This window comes from Notamacropus eugenii, chromosome 4 (assembly GCF_028372415.1).
Source record: "Notamacropus eugenii isolate mMacEug1 chromosome 4, mMacEug1.pri_v2, whole genome shotgun sequence".
NCBI lineage: Eukaryota > Metazoa > Chordata > Mammalia > Diprotodontia > Macropodidae > Notamacropus > Notamacropus eugenii.
The window spans coordinates 373,738,466-373,759,997 of NC_092875.1; the positions used below are offsets into that span (position 1 = coordinate 373,738,466).

At 35.8% G+C, this 21,532-nt stretch overlaps 1 long non-coding RNA gene across 1 annotated transcript in view; it reads right to left on the reverse strand.

The window, feature by feature from the left end:
• The window catches only part of LOC140501650 (uncharacterized), a 430,460-nt gene that overhangs the window by 269,159 nt on the left and 139,769 nt on the right, over positions 1-21,532 (reverse strand). Inside the window, exon 2 of the long non-coding RNA XR_011966285.1 lies at positions 20,980-21,164. This is a non-coding gene — a long non-coding RNA (uncharacterized lncRNA). The remainder of the gene's footprint in view (positions 1-20,979; positions 21,165-21,532) is intronic.

Sequence of the window (21,532 nt, forward strand, 5' to 3'; positions counted from 1 at the left end):
GTTTGCCTGGTGGAATTAATTCATCTCTTCAATATTGTTTGGAAGGAGCAAACACTAGATTTTCATTTCAAGTTCCCTCTGTCTCAGTAAATCTATTTTTCCTTAGGTACATTGATACCATTTTTTAATTTGTTTCCTTTTTTTTTCAAAAAAATCTCATTTTAATTCATTTTTATGTTGTTTGGGGAGCAAAATGCACTATGCTATTTAGACAGGACTTTCTATAATGTTATGCCTATCTTGAGTTATGTTTTGAACCCAGTATATAGATATGTGACACAGGCTTGTGATGGCTTTAGTCTTTTTTTCACAAGGGGTGAAATATCTGTGTTTATCAAGAGAATATATCTCAAAGAAGTTCTGTCAAGAACAAAAATATCCAGTATATTTTATTGAATCTGAAGAGGACGCTAACTTTTATCACACGAGAGAGATTATTTCTTATGTTTTATGTAAAATAATGGGAGATAATTACATTCTCTTCAGATGGTATAAAGGCATGTCCTCTAGAAATACCCAAGGTTTCCATGGTGGCATACTGGTAAATGAAGCTTGACTGAAATGAAAGTTTAGCTAGGGAAATAAAAAATGCTCAATGTCAATGACAGTTAATAAAATTGGCACCAGTGGACTTCCATGTTTCAAGGTAACCAGAGGCCAGGATGCTCATGCAGCATTCTCACAGAGGTTAGCCATGTAGCCCTGATTATGATTTAGCTAAAAGATTACCTATAGCAATGAATGTCATACCCCATAGTTGAGGGGGAAAGCTTCTATTTCTTGAAATGGAATCCCATATATGTATTTAATCTAATACAATAGCTCAACAGATGGTGTTCTGCTCATGCCATGGGAACCACCAAAGAATTATGCATACACGTCTGAGGTTTCAGCTATTCCAAAGTTCCAAAAATCTCTTGGAAAATATTGGTGCGATAGTGTCATAGCTATTTTTTAAGTAAAAGGAAGTGTGTGTGTGTGTGTGTGTGTGTGTGTGTGTGTGTGTGTGTGTGTGTGTGAGAGAGAGAGAGAGAGAGAGAGAGAGAGAGAGAGAGAGAGAGAGAGAGAGAGAGAGAGAGAGAGAGAGAGAGGGAGAGAGGGAGAGATATTACAGCACTTTGCCAGCTCCACCACCAAGTCTTATTGACTTGGACTAGATTGACCAAACATCTTCCTCTTTTGGTTAATTCCAGGAAAAGTCAGCTAAACTTTGTATTGAAATAGATTCCTAAAGTGAAAGAAAGACTTTATAACTTCACTTTCTTTCCTTTCTAAATGCGTGTGTTTCCATTCCATTGATCTATGAGATCAAGTTTAGCACACATGTGAGGTACATCAAGATCATGTTTCTATTCTTAAAATTAGCCCTCCAAATCTTTTTATTATTGTTTAAGGATTACTGAAATCAGCACTTGACAAAATGTGATCTGCAAAGAGACAGTATTCTGAGTAATAGGCAGTAAATGAATTAGAGGTCCATGGATATCTACATACAGTGTCTCCCCCTGCCCAGTAGATCTATTCTGACTTTTCTTGGCTACTCTCCCATCCCCTCTTTGGGAATCTAAGTTTCTTCTAAGAAACTTCTAAGTTTCTTTATCAACACAATTAGTTTTGCTAATTGGTGACTGTTAATGAAACTGGAGGTTGGAAAACAATCAAACTTGTCTTCTAGAAATCCACTGTTCCAACTTATAAAATAACTGTTCTTATTATGTACTGTGGAGCAACTGGAATGAATGAAAGAACTCAGGTGCCAGTCAACAAACATATATTTGCCTTTAGACCAGGAGATAGAGCTCAGGATTTGAAGTAAAGAAGATCTAAAGTCAAATCAAGCCTCAGACTATTACTCTCTGTGTGGTCTTCACTGGGCAAATCATTTAACCATTGTCTGCCTCAATCTTCTCAACTATAAAATGGTTTGTAAAACTCCATGGTTATAAATGGTTATATATATAATGATCATATATAATATATATTATATATAATATATATGTTATATATAGTATATGTAATGATTATAAAACTCAGGTTTGTGATAAGAAACAAATAATGTAATATTTTTGAAGCTTCTGGAACAATGTCAAGTAGATAGTAGTAGGAGCTTAATAAATATGTTTTTTCTTTCTTCCTCCATTCCTTCGTTGCTTCCCTCCTTTCTTATTTCCTTCCATATTTTTTCTTTCATTTCTTCCTTGGTTCATTCTTCCTTCCGTCTTTCTAATCTTCCTTCCTTTCTTCCTTCCATCTTTCCATACTTATTGCCCTGGAAATACTAATAAATCAATTGGTTTGCCAAAAGTAATAAATATGTGTCAATAGTAGAAACTGAACCCAGGTTATCCACCACATCTCTATCTACTACAACTAACTTGATATCTAACAAAATATATTGTCCAATATTCTATCTTTAATCCTTGTAGATAGATTTAACAGGGGGGAAATGGGGGAGAGAGAGTGAGGATAACAGAGTAGTGGAAACAACCCAGAAGAACTCTTCCAGCATTCTCTTCCATACAACTTTAAAATTATGTCTTAAATTGAATTCTGGAGTGGCAGTGCCAAAAAAGATCAGGTGAGACATTTTTCAGCCTAAGGAAACTTAGTAGATTATCAAGAGAGGTCTTTGACACCAGGGCTGGGGCCAGCCAGTAGCTAATGTGGTGAAAGAACCAGCCATGGGCCTTGGAGGTAGCTGCTACAGTAGCAGCAACAGCTTCTCAGCTAAGAGGTGATGAGGGGCTGGACGATTCATCAGGAAGAGACAACAGGGGATCATTTTCTGGCAATGGGTGCAGGACCGGGCACTGTGAGAACTGTATTGCCCAGATGGAGATTTGGGTAAGCGCTTGTGGTTAGTCACAAGGGAGCAGAGGTGCTAATTGCAGTTCCAAGGCAGAAAGAAACACTAGTACTTGAGGCCTCAGGAGGAGAGGGCTTCCTTATGTAAACACCAGAGCATTGACTAGAAGAATGGTAACCATGCTTCTCTACATCTCACACTACTTTGGAAAGACCTAATTAAAAGAGGAAATCATGCAAACTCTGTAGAGATACCATAGATGATGAAATAATATCAAAATGTTTTACAGCAGCTTTCTCAGAAGAAGGCCTTATTCCTCAAATATGCAGAGAACTGAGTCAAATTTATAACAAATTATATCTACTTCTTTCTCAGAAAACTTTTTCAGAAAAAGACCATATTTCTCAAACATGCAGAGAACTGAGTCAAATTTATAAGAAATAACGTCTATTTCCTAAATGATAAATGGTCAAGGGACACGAACAGCCAGTTTTCAGAAGAAGAAATGAGAACTATCTATAGTCACACGAAAAAATCCTCCACATCAGTATTGATTAAAGAAGTGCAAATTGAAACAACTGTGAAGAACCACCTCACACAGATCAATTTGCTAATAAGGCAGAAAAAGAAAGTGACGAATGTTGGAGGGGATATGGAATAACAAGGATACTAAGGCACTGTGGGTGGAGTTGTGAACTGATCCAACAATTCTAGAGAGCAATTTGGAAGTAGGGCCACAGAATTATAAAACTGCAGAGCTTTAAAATATCTGACCCAGCACTGCCACTGCTTACTTTGTACCATAAAGATATCAAAGAAAAAAGGAAAATGATCCATATGTACAAAAATATCTATAGCAACCCCTTTTGTGGTGGCTAAGAATTGGAAATCAAGGGGATGTCCATCAATTGGGAAATGGCTGAACAATTTGTGTTATATGATTGTGATGGAATAATATTGTACTATACGAAATGATGAACAGGATGCTTTCAGAAAAACCTGGAAGGACTTACATGAACTGATGCAAAATGACGTGAACAGAACCAGAAAACATTGTACATAGTAACAACAATATTGTACCAAGATCAACTATGAATGACTTATCTATATTCTGAAATGTAATGATCCAAGACAATTCTAAAGGACTTATAATGAAAAATGCTATCCATCTCAAGAAAAAGAACTGATAGAATCTGAATGCAGATTGAAGCACACTTTTCCAAAACTTTTTTAAATTATTGTTTTTAATATGACAAAACAGGAAAATGATAATGCTGGAGAAAATGTGGGAAAACTGGAACACTAATGCATGGTTGATAGAGTTGTGAACTGGAGAACAATTTGGAATTATGCTCAAGAGGCTATTAAACTATGGATATCCTTTGATACAGCAATATCAATGCTAGTTCTGTATCCCAAAGAGATCATAAAAAATGGGAAAGGGCTCACATATACAAAAAAATTCTAAATATTTATAGCAGTTTTTTTGTGGTGGCAAAGAACTGTAAACTGGGGGATGTCCATCAACTGAGGAATAGCTGAGCAATTGGTGGTACATGAATGTAATTGAATATGATTGTGCTATAAGAAATGATGAACAGAATGCTTTTAGAAAAACCTGGAAAGACTTATATGAACTGATGGTGAGTGAAGTGAGCAGAATCAGGAGAACATAATATACAGTAAGCACTACAGCGTGTGAGGACTGTTTTGGATAGACTTAACCCTTCACAGCAATGCAAGGATCTAAAACATTTCCAAAGGACTCATGATGCAAAATGTCATCCACATCCAGAGAAAGAACTATGGAGTTGGAACACAAAATGAAGCAGATTATTTTCTCGTTATGTTTTGTTGTTTTTCTTATGGTTTCTCTCATTCCTTCTAATTTTTCTATGCAACCTGACTAATGTGAATATGCATTTAATAGGAATATATGTGTATAACCCGTATAAGACTGCATGCCATCTTAGGGAGGAAGGTGGGAAGGAGAGGGAAAAATATAGAACTTACGGAAGTGATTTTTGAAAACAGAAAAAAAAATAAATTAGTAAATTTTGAGGAAAAAAAAAGAAATGATGAGCAATCAGATTTCAGAAAAACCTGGAAACACTTACATGAACTGATGCTGAGTGAGGTAAGCTGAACCAGGAAAATGTTGTACATGGTAACAGCTACATTGTATGAAGTCCAACTTTGATAGACTTAGATTTTCTCAGCAAAGTAATGATCTAAGACAGTTCCAAAAGATTCATGATGGAAAATGCTATGCAGATCCAGAGAAAAAACTGTGGAGTCTGAATGCAGATGAAAGCATACTATTATCTCCTTTCTTTGTCCTGTTTTTTTTTTTTTTTCTCCTGTTCTGGTTCTTCTTTCACAACATAACTAACATAGAAATTTGTGCAATATAATTGTACATTTATAACCTATATCAGATTTCAGGACCTCTTAGGGCTAAGGGAGAGAAGGGAGGGGGAAAATCTTATAATAGTGAATGCTGAAAACTAAAAATTAACTCATTTTTAACAGAAAAAAATAAATTATTCTTGTTTTTGGCCTTTTTTCCATTTGAAACATGACTAATCTGGATATATTTTGCCTTTAAAAAGAGGGTAATGGAAGGAGGGAGAGAATTTATAAATCAAAATATTTTTTTAAAATTGATGTTAAAAATTTTGCTTACATGTAATTGAGGAAAAAAATAAAAATCAAATAAAAATCCTACTACTAAGGATCACACATAGAAAGTTAGAAAGAATAATGTCCTGGGCTAACCAGTCTAGTCAATAGCTGTGCAAGCAACCTGGCTGCCCATTTAATTCTCCCTGTGTTGTCCATGATCACCTTTCCATAGTCCTCCAAATTTCCTCTCCTCAGTCTGTGATATCCCCTTACGTTTGAACAAAGTAGTAACTCATTCTTTATCTCTTCAGAGACCAAGTGACATTTCCAAAGACTGACTACTCAGTTACAAATTTCCAGAGTGAGTAATGGTTGATCTATTTGCTTCTCTCTCCTTCATTTTGTTTTTATATATTGTTAACATTCTCCTTCTGTCAGCAAGTAGGGCAGTCTTCAAAAGAATATGAGCTGCTATGTGATGCATGAGTAAATAGGCCTGGGGGACGTAGGAAAACGTCTGTAGGCAAATCACACAATCGAGTTTTGTGGAACTTTATGCTTCAACAGGACTGTGGATATATTTAGTCCAACCTGTGTTGGCCAGAGAACCTCTCTACAACACTCCCTTTCAAGCTGTCAGTTGTCTAAGTTCTGTTGGAAGAATTTCTATGAAGGGAACTCTGCCTCTCAGGACAGCCCATTCAACTTTTATTGTTGCAATTTGCTTCCACCTCATGCTTCCCTCCACTTGCCCCATCACTTCCATATTCTGAAACATCAGTATAAATCTTCTTTTAGGACCTAGTCAGGAGTGGGGAAATTGAGGTTTTGATGTGACATGTGGCATTCCAGGTCATTGGGTCCAAGTTTTGCATAACACATCCTATTATTAAGGGGATTTGTTCTGAGAAGTTTGGATTCAGCACTTGAGGACTTAGAGGGTCACATATGACCTTGTGGTCGCAGGTTCCTCACCCCTATGTACTGGATCTACTGTATAAAATCAAAAGAGGATAAAGTTTCCATGGTACAATTGGCACAACTGACTTCATAGGAGTTGCTGTCAGAAAAAAAGGTTTATATATGTGAATCATTCAGATTATTAGTGCTAATGATTTCAATATCATTTTAATGAAAGGTGTATATCACAAATTTCTTTAGTCTTTTTCTCTTATTTGCCACTCCTTCCTCTGCAATTTACTTTAGCGAATCTTTTAACAATACTCACAAAGCTCTCTCTTTTAAAAAAAAAATTATTTTTATCTTCATTCATCCATACCACCTGCTATACATACGCATGGAATCAAAACTTACTAAACCACACCAAACCTACTTCAATTCACCTTTTGTTTTGGCAAAACCAAAAGGATATTTGTGATGAGAGATGGGGAAGGAGTGGGCAATGGGAAGAATTTTGGAACACAGGTGCCCAGAAAAAGTCTGCAGATCAATGATGACAGCTGGTTGGCTGTGGTACTACTACCTCTATTATTGGATTTAGACCCAAGCTACCTATGAAATATATTATGTCACTGAGCATTTATCCTAGACTTTAGTGAGATCACTACAAAAGGTGGGAAATTTTTTTTAAATTCCATTTTATCCAGAAAAAAATAATTAAAGACAATTTATTTATTATAATAGTGTATGGTGGAAATTTTATATTATCTTATCTTAATTTAGTATGTTTCTTGGCCTAGAAATAACAAAAATGGGTGGCCACAACCGCAAGACCATCTGATATATGATTGCTTTTGATAGCTGTTTGTTTAGTCAATATTTTCAGTGAGTCCAGGGATGTCACAAAGAAAAGACTTGTCTTGAAAGACCTAGTTAGTTGATAAGAATTAAAAAGTTCATTAAGAAATGCTCATCTCTGCTTGTAAAAATTTTAAGGTGTATACTATACAACTGGAAAGGAAGCATATAGAAGGGGTCAGGACCTGACTCAAGTTAGGGCTCTGATATACATTTGTTGTTTGAACCTGGGCAGGTAACCTCTTTTGTCAATTTATTTTCATTATACCATATAATGAAAATGCTTGTTTTATTCCATAAATTAAAAATTAAATATATATTAAAATATATATATACATATATGTGTGTATACATATATGTGTGTGTTCATCCTTCATTGCCAAAGAAGACCATACCTTCAGAGAAATAATGACATGACTTGCACATGACTTTGTTTTGAGTGAATGAGGGCTGTGCAGTTCACCAGCCTCACTTCTCTTCCAGAGCCATCTGAATCCAGTGACTAGATAGTCACCAGAATGACTGGAGATGACCCAGCATGAAGCAATTGGGGTTAAGTGACTTGCCCAAGTTCACACAGCTAGTGAGTGTCAAGTGCCTGAGGTGAGATATGAACTCAGGTCCTCCTGACTCCTGCACTGCTGCTTTATCAACTGTACCACCTAGCTGCCCCAAATACGTATATAGATGTGTGCATATCTATGTATATATGCATATATATGTATATACATATAAATATATATAGTCATACACATACATATCTACATATACATATATATTGCATAACATGTTTAAATGTAGTTATTTTGATGTTCCCATTTTAACTTCAATAAAGAATGTTTTATATTCTCCACTGTATATATAATTTAGATATTAATTGCATGGTAAACATTTTGGAGTTAAAAAAAATATTTTTTTTCTAGTTTGGAGCCAATGAAGGTCACCACAACTAGCAGCTGCAGAAGGCTAATTAGAATAGCCTTAATTCATAGCCTGGTCAGCAATCCAAGCAAATAGGCAATTGATTTAATGCAGCAGCTAATCTACCATTGAAATCCCAGAGGTTCTCCCTTTCTTAGGAGGTTAAGGTTATCAGAGAAAGTGCTATGTCCATCCTGGTAAAATTTAAATTCATCAATTTGTAGAATTTTAAGGGATTAACAGAGATTATAGCTTTTGTGTGAGGGTTTTTTTTTTTTTCATGGTTCAAAATCCTCTATATGGTGTATTGTATCAAGCCTGGAAACATTGTAGAAATTGACAAAACAAAGCATTAAAAGTAAATTCATTAATATTTTGAAAAAATAATGAATGAAATTGAATCAAAATTAAGTTCCACGCTAATAGGGACTATTTCATGATAATTATCTTTGTTAAAATTGTTAAGTAGCTAATCAGAATATATCTAGACATCCATATCTGTTTATGTGTTTCATGCTGATTTCATGTTTTTGAAAGTCCATCATGTTCAACATGAGCAAATAATCAGGCAGAAAGGGGGAGAAGGAAAGGGCAGAGAGACAAAGAGAGATAGAAGTAGGAGGAGAAACCCAGAGCCATAGAAAGGGAGACACGAAGAGAGAGACTGAATAGAATTTTTTGAAATGTCCATATTTTTGTAAAAGACTGGAAGGATGAGAAACTAGCAAAAAAAGAGAATTAGAGATTAGACTGTAAATTGCTAACGTGTTTATAAATGAGAGTTGTATGGATTCAACAGTATCACAATGGATCTGGGGAAGAAAGGCTGTTAGGACCTACTTTATTAGTGGTCTAAGGGGATGGAAGATTCAATCTGTACAATGATAAGTAGGCAAAGGAGTTGGGACTTCAACCAAGGATCAACTACCCAGCAAAGTTCAGCATAAAATTTCAGGCAAGGAGAAAGTCATTCAACAAAATAAGGGATTTCCAGAGCTTCCTGACCAAAACACCAGAACTCAATAGACAATTTGATCTTCAAATGCAGGTCTCCAGAGAATCATAAAAAGGTAAACGGGGGGAAAAAACAAAAACAAAAACTTGCTACTCAATTAGGGCAAACTGTTTACCTCCCTATAAGGGAAGATGATACCTGTTAATCTTGAGAACTGTGCAGCTATTATGATAAAAGGGATATATGTAGAGGGAACAGGTATAAAGTAAATGATGTCATGACAAAAATATGATTTAAGTATGAGAAGGGATTGTAATAGGAGGTGTGAAAAGGGGGAAGCAGAAAATGGCAACTTATATCACAGGAAGAAGTACAAAACTATAGTAGAGGGAAGGAGGGGAGGGAGATGAGCATTGTTTGAGAGGTACTCTCATCTGATTTGTTTAAAGGAGGGAACAATAATCTTAAGTGGATAATCCTAACTAGCTCTATAGGTAGTAGGAGGGGAAGGGGGAAGAAAGGGGAGGGTGGCTAAAAGGGAGGAAAGAAGCAATAAGAGTAAAGGGGACTAAAAGGGAGGGGGGCTAAAAGAAGAAGGGGAAGGCTGCAGGAGGAGGGGGAGAAAAGTGGGAAGGGAGATGGGAGAGCTAAAAGCACAAATGGTGGGAAAGAGGTTGGAGGGAAATACACAGATTGTAATCGTAACTGTGAATGTGAATGGAATGAACTCTCCCATAAAACGGAGACGGATAGCAGAATGGATTAAAAGCCATAATCCAACAGTATGCTGCTTACAAGAAACACATTTGAAACGGGGGGATACACATAGGACAAAGGTCAAAGGATGGAGCAGAATATATTGTGCTTCAGCTCATGTAAGAAAGGCAGGAGTAGCAATCCTAATCTCAGACAAAGCAAAAGCAGAAATAGATGTAATCAAAAGGGATAAGGATGGAAACTATATCCTGCTAAAAGGCACCATAGACAATGAAGCAATATCATTACTAAACATGTATGCTCCAAGTGGTATAGCATCCAGATTCTTAGAGGAGAGGTTGGGGGAGTTGAAGGAAGAAATTGATAGCAAAACTATACTAGTGGGGGACCTCAACCTTCCCCTCTCTGAACTTGATAAATCCAACCTCAAAATAAACAAGAAAGAGGTTAAGAAGGTAAATAAAACTCTGGATAAGGTAGATATGATAGATCTTTGGAGAAAGTTAAATGGGAATAGAAAGGAATATACCTTTTTCTCAGCGGTACATGGAACATTTACAAAAATTGACCATGTACTAGGACATAAAAATCTCACAATCCAGTGCAGAAAGGTAGAGATAATCAATGCATCATTTCAGATCATAATGCATTAAAAATTACATGTAATAAAAGGCCATGGAAAGAGAAACCAAAAATCAATTGGAAACTAAATAATCTAATTCTAAAGAAGGGTTGGGTTAAAGAAGAAATCATAGAAACAATCAACAGTTTCATTCAAGAGAATGACAATAGTGAGACAACATACCAAAACTTATGGGATACTGCAAAAGCAGTTATTAGGGGAAGTTTTATATCTTTGAATGCTTACATAAATAAAATAGAGAAAGAGGAGATCAATGACTTAGGCTTGCAGTTGAAAAAGCTAGAAAAAGAACAAATTGAAAATCCCCAAGTAAATACCAAATTAGAAATACTGAAAACTAAAGGAGAGATTAATAAAATTGAAATTAAGAAAACTATTGAATTAATAAATAAAACCAATAGTTGGTTTTATGAAAAAACTAATAAAATTGATAAACCTTTGGTCAATCTGATTAAAAAAAAGAAAGAAGAAAATCAAATTACTACTATTAAAAATGAAAGGGGTGAACTCACCTCCAATGAGGAGGAAATTAAAACAGTAATTATAAACTACTTTGCCCAACTTTATGCCCACAAATTCGATAATCTAAACGAGATGGATGAATATTTTAAAACATACAAATTGCCCAGATTAACAGAAGAGGAAGTTGAATACTTAAACAACCCCATCTCAGAAAAAGAAATTGAACAAGCCATCATTGAACTCCCTAGGAAAAAATCTCCAGGGCCAGATGGATTCACAAGTGAATTCTATCAAACACTGAAAGAACAGTTAATTCCAATACTATATAGACTATTTTTGAAAATTGGGGAAGAAGGAGCCCTCCCAAATTCTTTCTATGATACAAATATGGTTTTGATACCCAAACCAGGAAGAGACAAAACAGAGAAAGAAAATTATAGACCAATTTCCCTAATGAATATAGATGCAAAAATTTTAAATAAGATTTTAGCAAAACAAATACAGCATCTTATCACGAGATTAATACATTATGATCAGGTAGGATTCATACCAGGATTACAGGGCTGGTTCAATATTAGGAAAACTATTAGCATTATCGATCATATCAACAACAAAGCTAACAAAAACCACATGATTATCTCAATAGATGCAGAAATAGCTTTTGACAAAATACAACACCCATTCCTACTAAAAACACTGGAGAAGGTAGGAATAAAGGGAACTTTCCATAAAATAATAAGCAGTATCTATCTAAAACCTTCAGCAAGCATTATATGCAATGGGGATAAGCTAGATGCATTTCCCATAAGATCATGGGTGAAACAAGGTTGTCCATTATCACCACTATTATTCAATATGGTACTAGAAATGTTAGCTGTAGCAATTAGACAAGATAAAGATATTCAAGGAATAAGAATAGCCAAAGAAGAAACTAAGTTATCACTCTTTGCAGATGATATGATGATTTACCTAGAGAATCCCAGAGATTCAAGTAAAAAATTACTTGAATTAATAAACAACTTTGGCAAAGTTGCAGGGTACAAAATAAACCCACACAAATCTTCTGCGTTCTTATATATTAGCAACAAAGTCCAACAGCAAGAGATAGAAAGAGAAATCCCATTTAAAGCTAGGGTAATAAAAATGACAATTCTACCTAAATTAATATACTTATTTAGTGCCATACCAATTAAACTATCAGACAATTATTTTCTATAGCTGGATAAAATAATATCAAAATTCATTTGGAAAAACAAAAGGTCCAGAATATCAAAGGGACTAATGAAAAGAAATGCTTGGGAAGGTGGCCTAGCACTACCAGACCTCAAACTGTACTATAAAGCAGCAATTATCAAAACCACTTGGAATTGGCTAAACAGAAAGGTAGACAAGTGGAATAGACTTGGCACTCAAGATGCAGTAGGCAAGGAATATAGCAACCTTCTGTTTGATAAACCCAAGGACCCCAGCTTCTGGGATAAGAACTCATTGTCTGACAAAAATTGCTGGGAAAACTGGATAACAGTGTGGCAGAAATTAGGCATAGACCCATACCTGACACCATACACAAGAATTAAGTCCAAAGGGGTACATGATTTAGGTATAAAGATTGATACCACAAATAAACTGGAGAAGCAAGGAATAGTGTATTTATCAGATCTATGGAGAAGGGAAGAATTCTTTACTAAAGGAGAGATAGAAAGCATTATAAAATGCAAAATGGATAACTTTGATTACATTAAACTGAGAAGTTTTTGCACAACCAAACCCAACACAACCAAAATCCGGAGGGATGTAGTAAATTGGGAAAGAATTTTTACAGCTAAGCTCGGGGATAAAGGCCTCATTTCTAGAATATATAGAGAACTGACTCATATGTATAATCATACAAGTCATTCCCCAATTGATAAATGGTCAAAGGATATGAACAGGCAATTTTCAGAGGAAGAAATTAAAGCTATCTATAATCATATGAAAAAATGCTCTAAATCACTATTGATTAGAGAGATGCAAATCAAAACAACTCTGAGGTACCACATCACACCTATAAGATTGGCAAACATGACAGAACAAGAAAATGATAAATGCTGGAGAGGATGTGGGAGAGTTGGAACACTAATTCATTGTTGGTGGAGCTGCGAGCTCATCCAACCATTCTGGAGAGCAATTTGGAACTATGCCCAAAGGGCTACAAAAATGTGCATACCCTTTGACCCAGCAATATCGCTACTAGGACTATATCCCCAGGAGATCATAAAAATGGGAAAGGGTCCTACATGTACAAAAATATTTATAGCAGCACTCTATGTAGTTGCCAAAAACTGGAAGTCAAGGGGATGTCCATCAATTGGGAAATGGCTGAATAAATTATGGTATATGAATGTAATGGAGTACTATTGTGCCATAAGAAATGATGAACAAGAAGACTTCAGAGAGGCCTGGAAGGATTTATATGACCTGATGCTGAGTGAAAGGAGCAGAACCAGGAGAACTTTGTGCACAGCAACGACCACAGTGTGCGAGAGTTTTTTCTGGTAGACTTGGAATTTTGTAATAATGCAAAAACTTCTTATAAAAAAAAAAAATCCCAAAGGTGGTTCTCAAGGCAAAATGCCTTCCCACTCATAGAAAGAAATATGGAAGTCATTCACAAAATGTAGCAGATCATGTTTGTGTATGTGTATGTGTTTGTGTATCATGTTTTGATTTGTTATATGATTTCTTTCATTTATTTTAGTCTGACTACATAGCATGACTATAGTGAAAATATACTCAATAGGAAAGTATATGTAGAACCTATACAGAATTGTATGCAGTCGTGGGGAGGGAGGGGGGTAGTGGGGGGTAGGTGTGGGGGGGATAAAATCTCAATTGTATGGCAGTGATTGTTAAACATTAAAAAATAATAATAATTATAAAAAAACAAACAAACAAAAAAAAACAATGATAAGTAGGACCAGAAGGAATTAAGCAGTGTGTGATGAAAAAGATAGGAGCTGAGCACAGACTACTCTTCTAAGAAATGATTCGGTAAAGGGAAAGAAGTGTAATAGCAGAGTGGTGGCTAGAAGAGATATCAGATTTAAGGGTAGGTAGAGGCTAAGATAAAATAAAAATTTACAGAAATTTAGCTGCAAGAGTGAAGAAAAGAGAGTGAGAGTGAGCTCATTTGGTAAAGAGATGTAATATAAAGAAAAGAGTGTTGGTCTTGCAGGTAGATGAAGCTTAAATCATTTAAATGACTAGAAGCTTTCAGGAGCTAGTCACTAACCTCAGTGTTCTCCCATGTAAAATGGGTATGATAATATCTACTCCACATGTATGTTTCAGCAAACAAATGAAATTGATGGGGTCATGGGACCCGAATCCCTAAAAGGAAAAGATCATGTCTTTTAAAGCAAACCAGTCCCTGAATTTCCCCATGCATTTCAATAGCCAAGATCACTGATGACTCCACCTAAGGCATCTGACCCACCACTTAATTAGCTTACTTAACACTCCTTAATCTCATCCAGGTCTTCTCAGGGATCTTTCTTCTATATAAAAGTACCAATCTTACCTCAATTAAATAGCACAGATTCTTAGAATCTCTCCTGTTTCTATTGGCAATACAATAAACCTTGCTACATGGACTGAAAGAAGGCTTGAGTAGTCATATTCTTTTAAGGCACTCACCCTATACCATTGCATTTCAGGATTCTCAGCAACCCAAACTGCAACATATTTGCTGGCCTGTTCAGGGAATTCCCTGACCCTCTCAAGCCCTCCTCCAGTCAAGACTGGAAGATACAGAAGTCTTCACTCTATCCCTTTCTCAGTGTTCTATTGGGGTCACTCTCCACACACATGGAAAGGCTTAGAGATGCTTTTCAAGCCAGAAGCTCTCAGTCCAAGAGTTCAGTTACAGACCACAGACCCAGGTTCACCTTTTACTCTATAGAGGACAGACTCCTTATCAGGAAACATATGTCCAATACTCTCAATTATCTCAATTCTCTATGACACTAGAAAACTGGGAAAACTGCAGGTGCTTTTTTTGTTTTCCAAAGGCTTACTACACTCCAAGTCCCCATGCTGGCGCCAGTACTCCTTTTCTGGCTTCGTAGCCACCAGATCCTTAGCCTTGGCAGCCAGATTCAGAGGGACTTCCCCAAGACTTGCCCCCGTGTTAGAACTGGAAAAAGCTTGGTTTCCAAGACCTTAAAAATGAAGCTTTGTGCCTGGCCTCAATATGATCCAGAGGACCAAGAAAAATTGTGAAGATTAAAAAAAAACAACAAAAAAAAAAAAAACAAAAAAAACCATTCTTAAGATTCTTCTTCCTCTAGTCCTGGCTCTGAGAAGGCCAAGACTACAGTGAAAAGTTAGAACAGCTCAAAACATCTTAGCGGATTCTGGAGCTTTTGAGATTGATCATTAAGGAGTTTTGAAATACCTCCTTAAAATCCTGGTCACTCCCTTTCCCCCTCTCCCTTCCTTAAGTCAAGAAAGTATCTCAGTGCTGGGATTGCAAATAGCCCCACATTTCTTGGTTAACCCCCCTCATCCCAGATCAGACTAAGAGAAGAGAGTGCTGGAGAATGGCAGGAAATTTGCATTATCCCTCACTCACCTGGCAAAAGGAAGAAGAGGAACAGTACGTATGACAGGGGCCCCACTGACAAGTCCCTGGCCCCTGTGCACCCTGTTAGCCACACAGAAAGCCTGGAAGTATCACCCAGATTCAGCAGATTCTGCTAATTATCACAGCCACCACCACCAGGTCTGGGTGAAGTCAGCCAGCCTCCACACTTGAGTAAGCCCAGTCTTTTAAAGTTGCATTTTCAACATGTTAATGATGAGATGCTGATTTTTCGGTATAAAGTAATTTAGAAATGTATTCAACAAGATTGAATTTACTTGATTGAATTGAGGAAGAGGAGAAAACAAACAAAAACAAAAGCCAAAGAAGATGATGAAGATGAATGAGTGTCTTCTTTCTATAATATATTTTATCATCATTAGCTTTTCATTGAGACTTCGTTGAACATGTGTTTCTTGGAAGAATCAGTTTGTTCTGTCATTTAGAAAACTGGGTATTTTCACCTTAGCCCAGAATTAAGAAGAAGCTGCAGCTAAAACAATTTGGCTCTCACTTATGAAAATTATGAGATTGTTAACTAAGATATGTGGGTTATTGTTAATACTGAAACCTAAAACTGGCAATTGATTCCTGTGCATGCAGAAAGGATGGAGATAAGGGGAAAGCCTCATCCAGACTGGTTCTGCCCTCTCAGAGTAGTCCTCAGGGCTAATCAAATGGCACAGCCCTCAGTAGTTCTAAGGGTAACTGTGGTGGATAGGAAGCCCTTTCTCAGGGTTCTCTGTCAATCCTCACTATTTTGCAAAACTTGCCAAAGAGCTTGTTTGGGATTTGGAGTTTCTTATCAATGAATTTGGCTTACTGAAAATTTTCAAGTCTATAAAAATGATCTCTGACAATTGACTTTTACACAAAGGCAAATTTAAATTTGAGATGAAAGTTCTGGTAAATTTTTCCACAAGCTATGATGAAAGACACTTGCTATTGAGATAAAAGCCCCTGGGACTATAACTGATTTTGAGTTTTCTGATGGATCATAATAATCTGTTCATAATCAACAGCAAATAATTCTCCACCTGAGAGAAATGCCACAAGCTACTCAGAGAGAATGTGATACAGGTGGAGGGAGGTCTGTATCTGGAAAAGCTGAGATGACAATTTTATCTCAGACTAAGATGGGATTCTCCTAGCTCAGTTTCCCCATTATGTTCCTCTACAAAGGAATGTTACCCACCTGTCTACTCCTGAGTGTGGCTACGAGGTGGAATTGATAAACTGAATTATCTGAACTCTAAAGATGTTTTATCCTATCATACTTGGTATAAATCTTATCCCTGCTTTATCTTTTTATAGCAAATTTCTATAATCACAGCAAATCACCAGTGAATTAATACTCGGTCTTGTCATCTGCCTGTCGGCATAGTCATGTGAATTATTATCCCCTAAAATAAGGTTGGGATAATAAAATGTGTATATATAAGTTCTGAGCTATTCGGACTAAAATTGTTTTTTCCTATATCCTAAACAACTCAGTAATTCAATATTGCTATTAATTACTGAAATTAAATCAGAAATACCTTCAGTTTGGTTTGGCGAAAGATAATTTCAGTGCAATCAATTTTCTTAGAGCAAAGTAACCTATTTGGCCTAGTGATTATTTAAGTATGCTCACAAGTCTTTTGTTATAATTGGAATAAAAGTCAGGCTCTGGCAAATTCATTTGTGTCACTACTGACCCCAGGGGTGGAACATTTCTATCTGCAAAAGTGTTGTTACTTCCCAATACCTTCTGGTCCTCCTAAAGGAATTGGAATCAGAGTGGAAACGTTTGAGAAAGTAACAAGATCAGATAACCCTGTATGGTAAATTAAATGATTCTGATAAAGCTTTTGCTTTCTTTCTTTGTTTCCCCCCATTCTGACATTACTTTTAATTTTCCCTATATTTGGACCCAATATATTGAACTTGCTTGTCAGACTTGCTTGTCAGATTTATGTCTTCCAGACTACAGGCTGTGCACCTACAGCTGGTAGCAAACAGTGGGTATCAGTCCATGTCCTTCCATCATCCCCTGGATGCAGCCTGTGCTCTGTTCCAGTCAGCCTCCTCTCTGAGACCCCTTTTGAGGCAGGGACAGCTTTATGACCCTTGCCAACAGGAAGCAATTTCAGAAGCTGAGACCTGCCCCCCTTACCCTGAAAGATTTTAGGTCCCCTTTGAAGGGAAAATGATTAGGTTATGGGATCTGAACGTCTAAAAAGAAAAAAACCATGTCTTTGAAAACAAACTGGTCCCCAAATATTCCCATACATTTCAGTAGCCCAGATCACTGAGGTCTCTGCCCAAGGCATATGGCCCACCTCAGTCAACTTTGATCACTTAATTAGCTTACTATTTGAACTTGGAGAGAATTCTGGGAAGATGGTAGAGTAGATCAGAAAATTAGAAGCTCTCTAGATTTTCCTCTGCAGAAGAGATGAAATAGTGCCTCAGGATGAGTAAAAATAAATAAGAGCAGGGCAGAACAGGAGTCCTCCTGGGATAATCAGAGAAGATTTAAAGAAAAGTCCCAGGAGGAGGTTTGGTCCATGTGAAAGGTAAATATCTCAATATTTAAGTTTATAATTATGTTCCTTTTTCTTTTCTTATTATTCTTATTTAAATTGCAGTAATAAAAAAGGCAAAATAAATTTTGAAACCTGACATATTTGATGTTTCTATTATGGATATGTAGATTAGTCTTCAATGTATTTATGTTCCTACTATTAGCATCGTACATTCAGAAATTTATCATTTTAAAAAGACTGCTTTACTGAAACATTAATCATAAATTGTAATATGTTAGATAATAGAGGTATATAGAAAGTACAAAAAAGCAAAGCTTTCTTTTTATTTTTTTTCATTTTATACTAAATACGTATCATCCCAAAAATAAACAAACAAAACAGTAATGTAAAGTTAATAAGTGAAGGCCTCATAATCATGAAATCCCAAGTTTTCCTCTTACTTTTGAAACATACCAACTATCCCACTATAGACATTACTTAACATATCATGTTTCAGGAAGCTCCCTATTGATACTGCAAGTAATAGAACATTGCAAATTCATGTTGGTGAAAGGTCCATATTAAGAAGTATTTTCACAGAAGAAATAGCTGGCATGAACTTTGTGCCCCCCAAAATAAAGAATCAAACCTTTCAAAAAGCTTTTATATGAATTACCTCATTTGATTCTATCTTCATTCTACAAATGACTAAAATGAAACACAGAAATTCTAACTTCCAAAAGTTAAATAAATCAGTGGTAAAATCAGGACCTGGAATCAGGACCTGGAAGTGGTTGTTTTTATATCCTTCAATCTTTTTTGAGTTTCATTACTCAGGTTTACAAAAGTACTATAAAATACTTTGATTAAAAAATGTGATTTCCCAAATGTGAATACTTAAGTAAGAGTCTTTGAAAGGGGCACACCAATTTCACAACTTCCATGAGTGAGTGGTGTTCAAATGTCTATTACTGCATGATTTTATATTGGACCCAGGCAGCACTCTATTGTGATTTCAGAAGACACAAGTTCTGTCACCTGAATGGATGTCAGCAACATGATTTCAGATGAGGAAACCAAAGACATTCAGAGATCTGTGCAAGTTACACAGGCAGTAAGTCTCAGAGACAAATACTGAATCTAGGCACTTAAGCATCAGATTACCAACACAATTCATAAACTTTAAAGTTCTTAAATGGCAATTCAGCACTGATTTTCAACTACAAGAAATAAATTTAATGTTATCAACAGTAAAAGGTTAAGGCTAGTGTTGCTTATCCTTTTTACATACATCATGTATTCCTCTGGCAGTCTGGTGCAACCTTTGGACTCAGAATAATGTTTTATTTTACTTTATTTTCCTTCATAAAGTCAAGAAAAAACTTTGTATCAGTTCAAGGTCAGGAAAAATAAAAATGTAATTTTTTTTTCCCATCTAAAGTCAAAGACCCTTGTAACCCATCCACAGACCCATTTAAGAAATTGATAAATAGAGTATTGACTAAGGTAATAATCACACAGCCTTTTCATGACCAATGTGAAACCCAGAAAATTTCCCTGCACATGCCTCAACCTTTTTATCTCTCTTTTTATCTCCCTTTACCCACTACTGAAAGCCTCTCCAGTGTTGTTGTTTTTTGTTTCAAATATTCATGTATTATTTAAAGTAGAGTTTAGAGAGGCACAAAAGGGCAGAGTGCTAAGTAAAAACATTTTAAGAAGCATTTGTGGCATCTGTTAAAAAATAGGGAAGTCTATTCAGTAATTTGGGTCCTTCAAAGCTGTACTGGGCATACGTCTAAAAGCTCTTCCACTTCAACCTCAACACTCAAATATAGTGCGTATGAAGACTTTGCAATATTTCACTAATCATCAAGTTTCTCTGATGAATAGAAATGATCAACACTCATTAATAATTGAAGTGCAAGCTGAAGAATCAATTAAGCTTCAATTATGTAAACTGTAATCTAAGCCTCACACTGAAGTTATTAATATGCAAATGATAACTCTGCCTGACTTCTGAATTAAACATTCCCATTGAAAGTAATTGGTTTCATATCCTGATTCAAGGACACATGTAGCCATGGGAATAAACTATCCAGATATAATATTATTTAATGTTACAGAACAAAATGGAAGGAAAAGGAAGATGTAGAGGAAACAAACAAACAAACAAAAAATCCTAACAACATAACTTCATAATATAATCCTGAAAAATACATTGTAATTCAAATAAAATACCTGTTTTTAATCAATCAACAAATACTAATTCAGGTTCTTGTATAACGTCTTCTCTACTTTTCTGAGGATGGGGAAGAATGTGGAAACCAACTTTGTACTACTTCACAGCTTCTTAGAAAATGAATGAAAACTATTACCATGAGACTCCCCTCATTTCACCATGCTGCTATTCATTTGCCAATGGAATGCAGGTGACATACGCTGCCCATAAAACCCAGCAGTATTCATTTGGAACGGCATTTTTCATGGAATAGGAATGCCCCCTTTGGTTTCCTTAGAGGCAGCAAAACAAATTATAAGAGGTTTCAAATGTCTTCTTTCATCATGACATTGATAGTTTTTCTTACCCAGAATTTACAAGAACATGTGTAGCAGGTGGTATAAAAAATTCCCTTTTTTTGCAGTTAGAACCTTAATAGCACTTGAGCACAATGTAATGTACATTGCTTAGAATCCCAATGCACTGACAGAACTGGAAAAACCAATCCATTTGTCATGAAGAATAAATTAACACAGTATAGAAAGTTTAAATTAACATGTGTTTGGTGGTCAATAACCTTGACTTTATGAAGGAGATTTGTATACAAATACATAAGGGTTGCTTAAAGTATAACAAACTGAAGCAAACCTGAAGTACTTACATGAAACATGATTTGTATTTTTTGAAAAAAAATGAATTACATTTTGGTTCAGGATTTTTGTTCACTATTTTATTATACTCACAATTAAAGCCATGAAATAGTTTCCCAAGCTTCCTAATAGCCAACTGAAGTATGAACAATCAATCGATACTTCATTATATTTCTTCAATACTTCCGGGGCCTTTAATTGTATCGATGTGTCTATTCCATCCAGGGACACAGATTACAACCCTTCCACAATACAGTAGCAATTATCTTTGAGAGAGACTGTGGCAAAAACAAACAAATAAATGAACAAATAATCATTCTCTGACAAACTTCATGATTGTGGAAATGCAGATCTATAGCTATATCAATGAAAGTAATGAACCTCCAGCTATCAGCAGTTTAGTTATTCTTTTACTACATGTGCTCTTTCCTCTACACTGTTTGTACTCAAGGATGAGTATGTTGCAGGCTTTGGGGGGTAATTTTTTTAAACAACTATTTGGAATAAATAACCCTTTGTAATAAATACCTTAATATAATAAATATCTTAATAAATACACCTTTGTGAAAGATATGTGAGAATGACTAAATTATTTTCAAATAAAAATGTTGGGTAAAAGTACAGTAGCAGGGTCTCAAGGTCATGG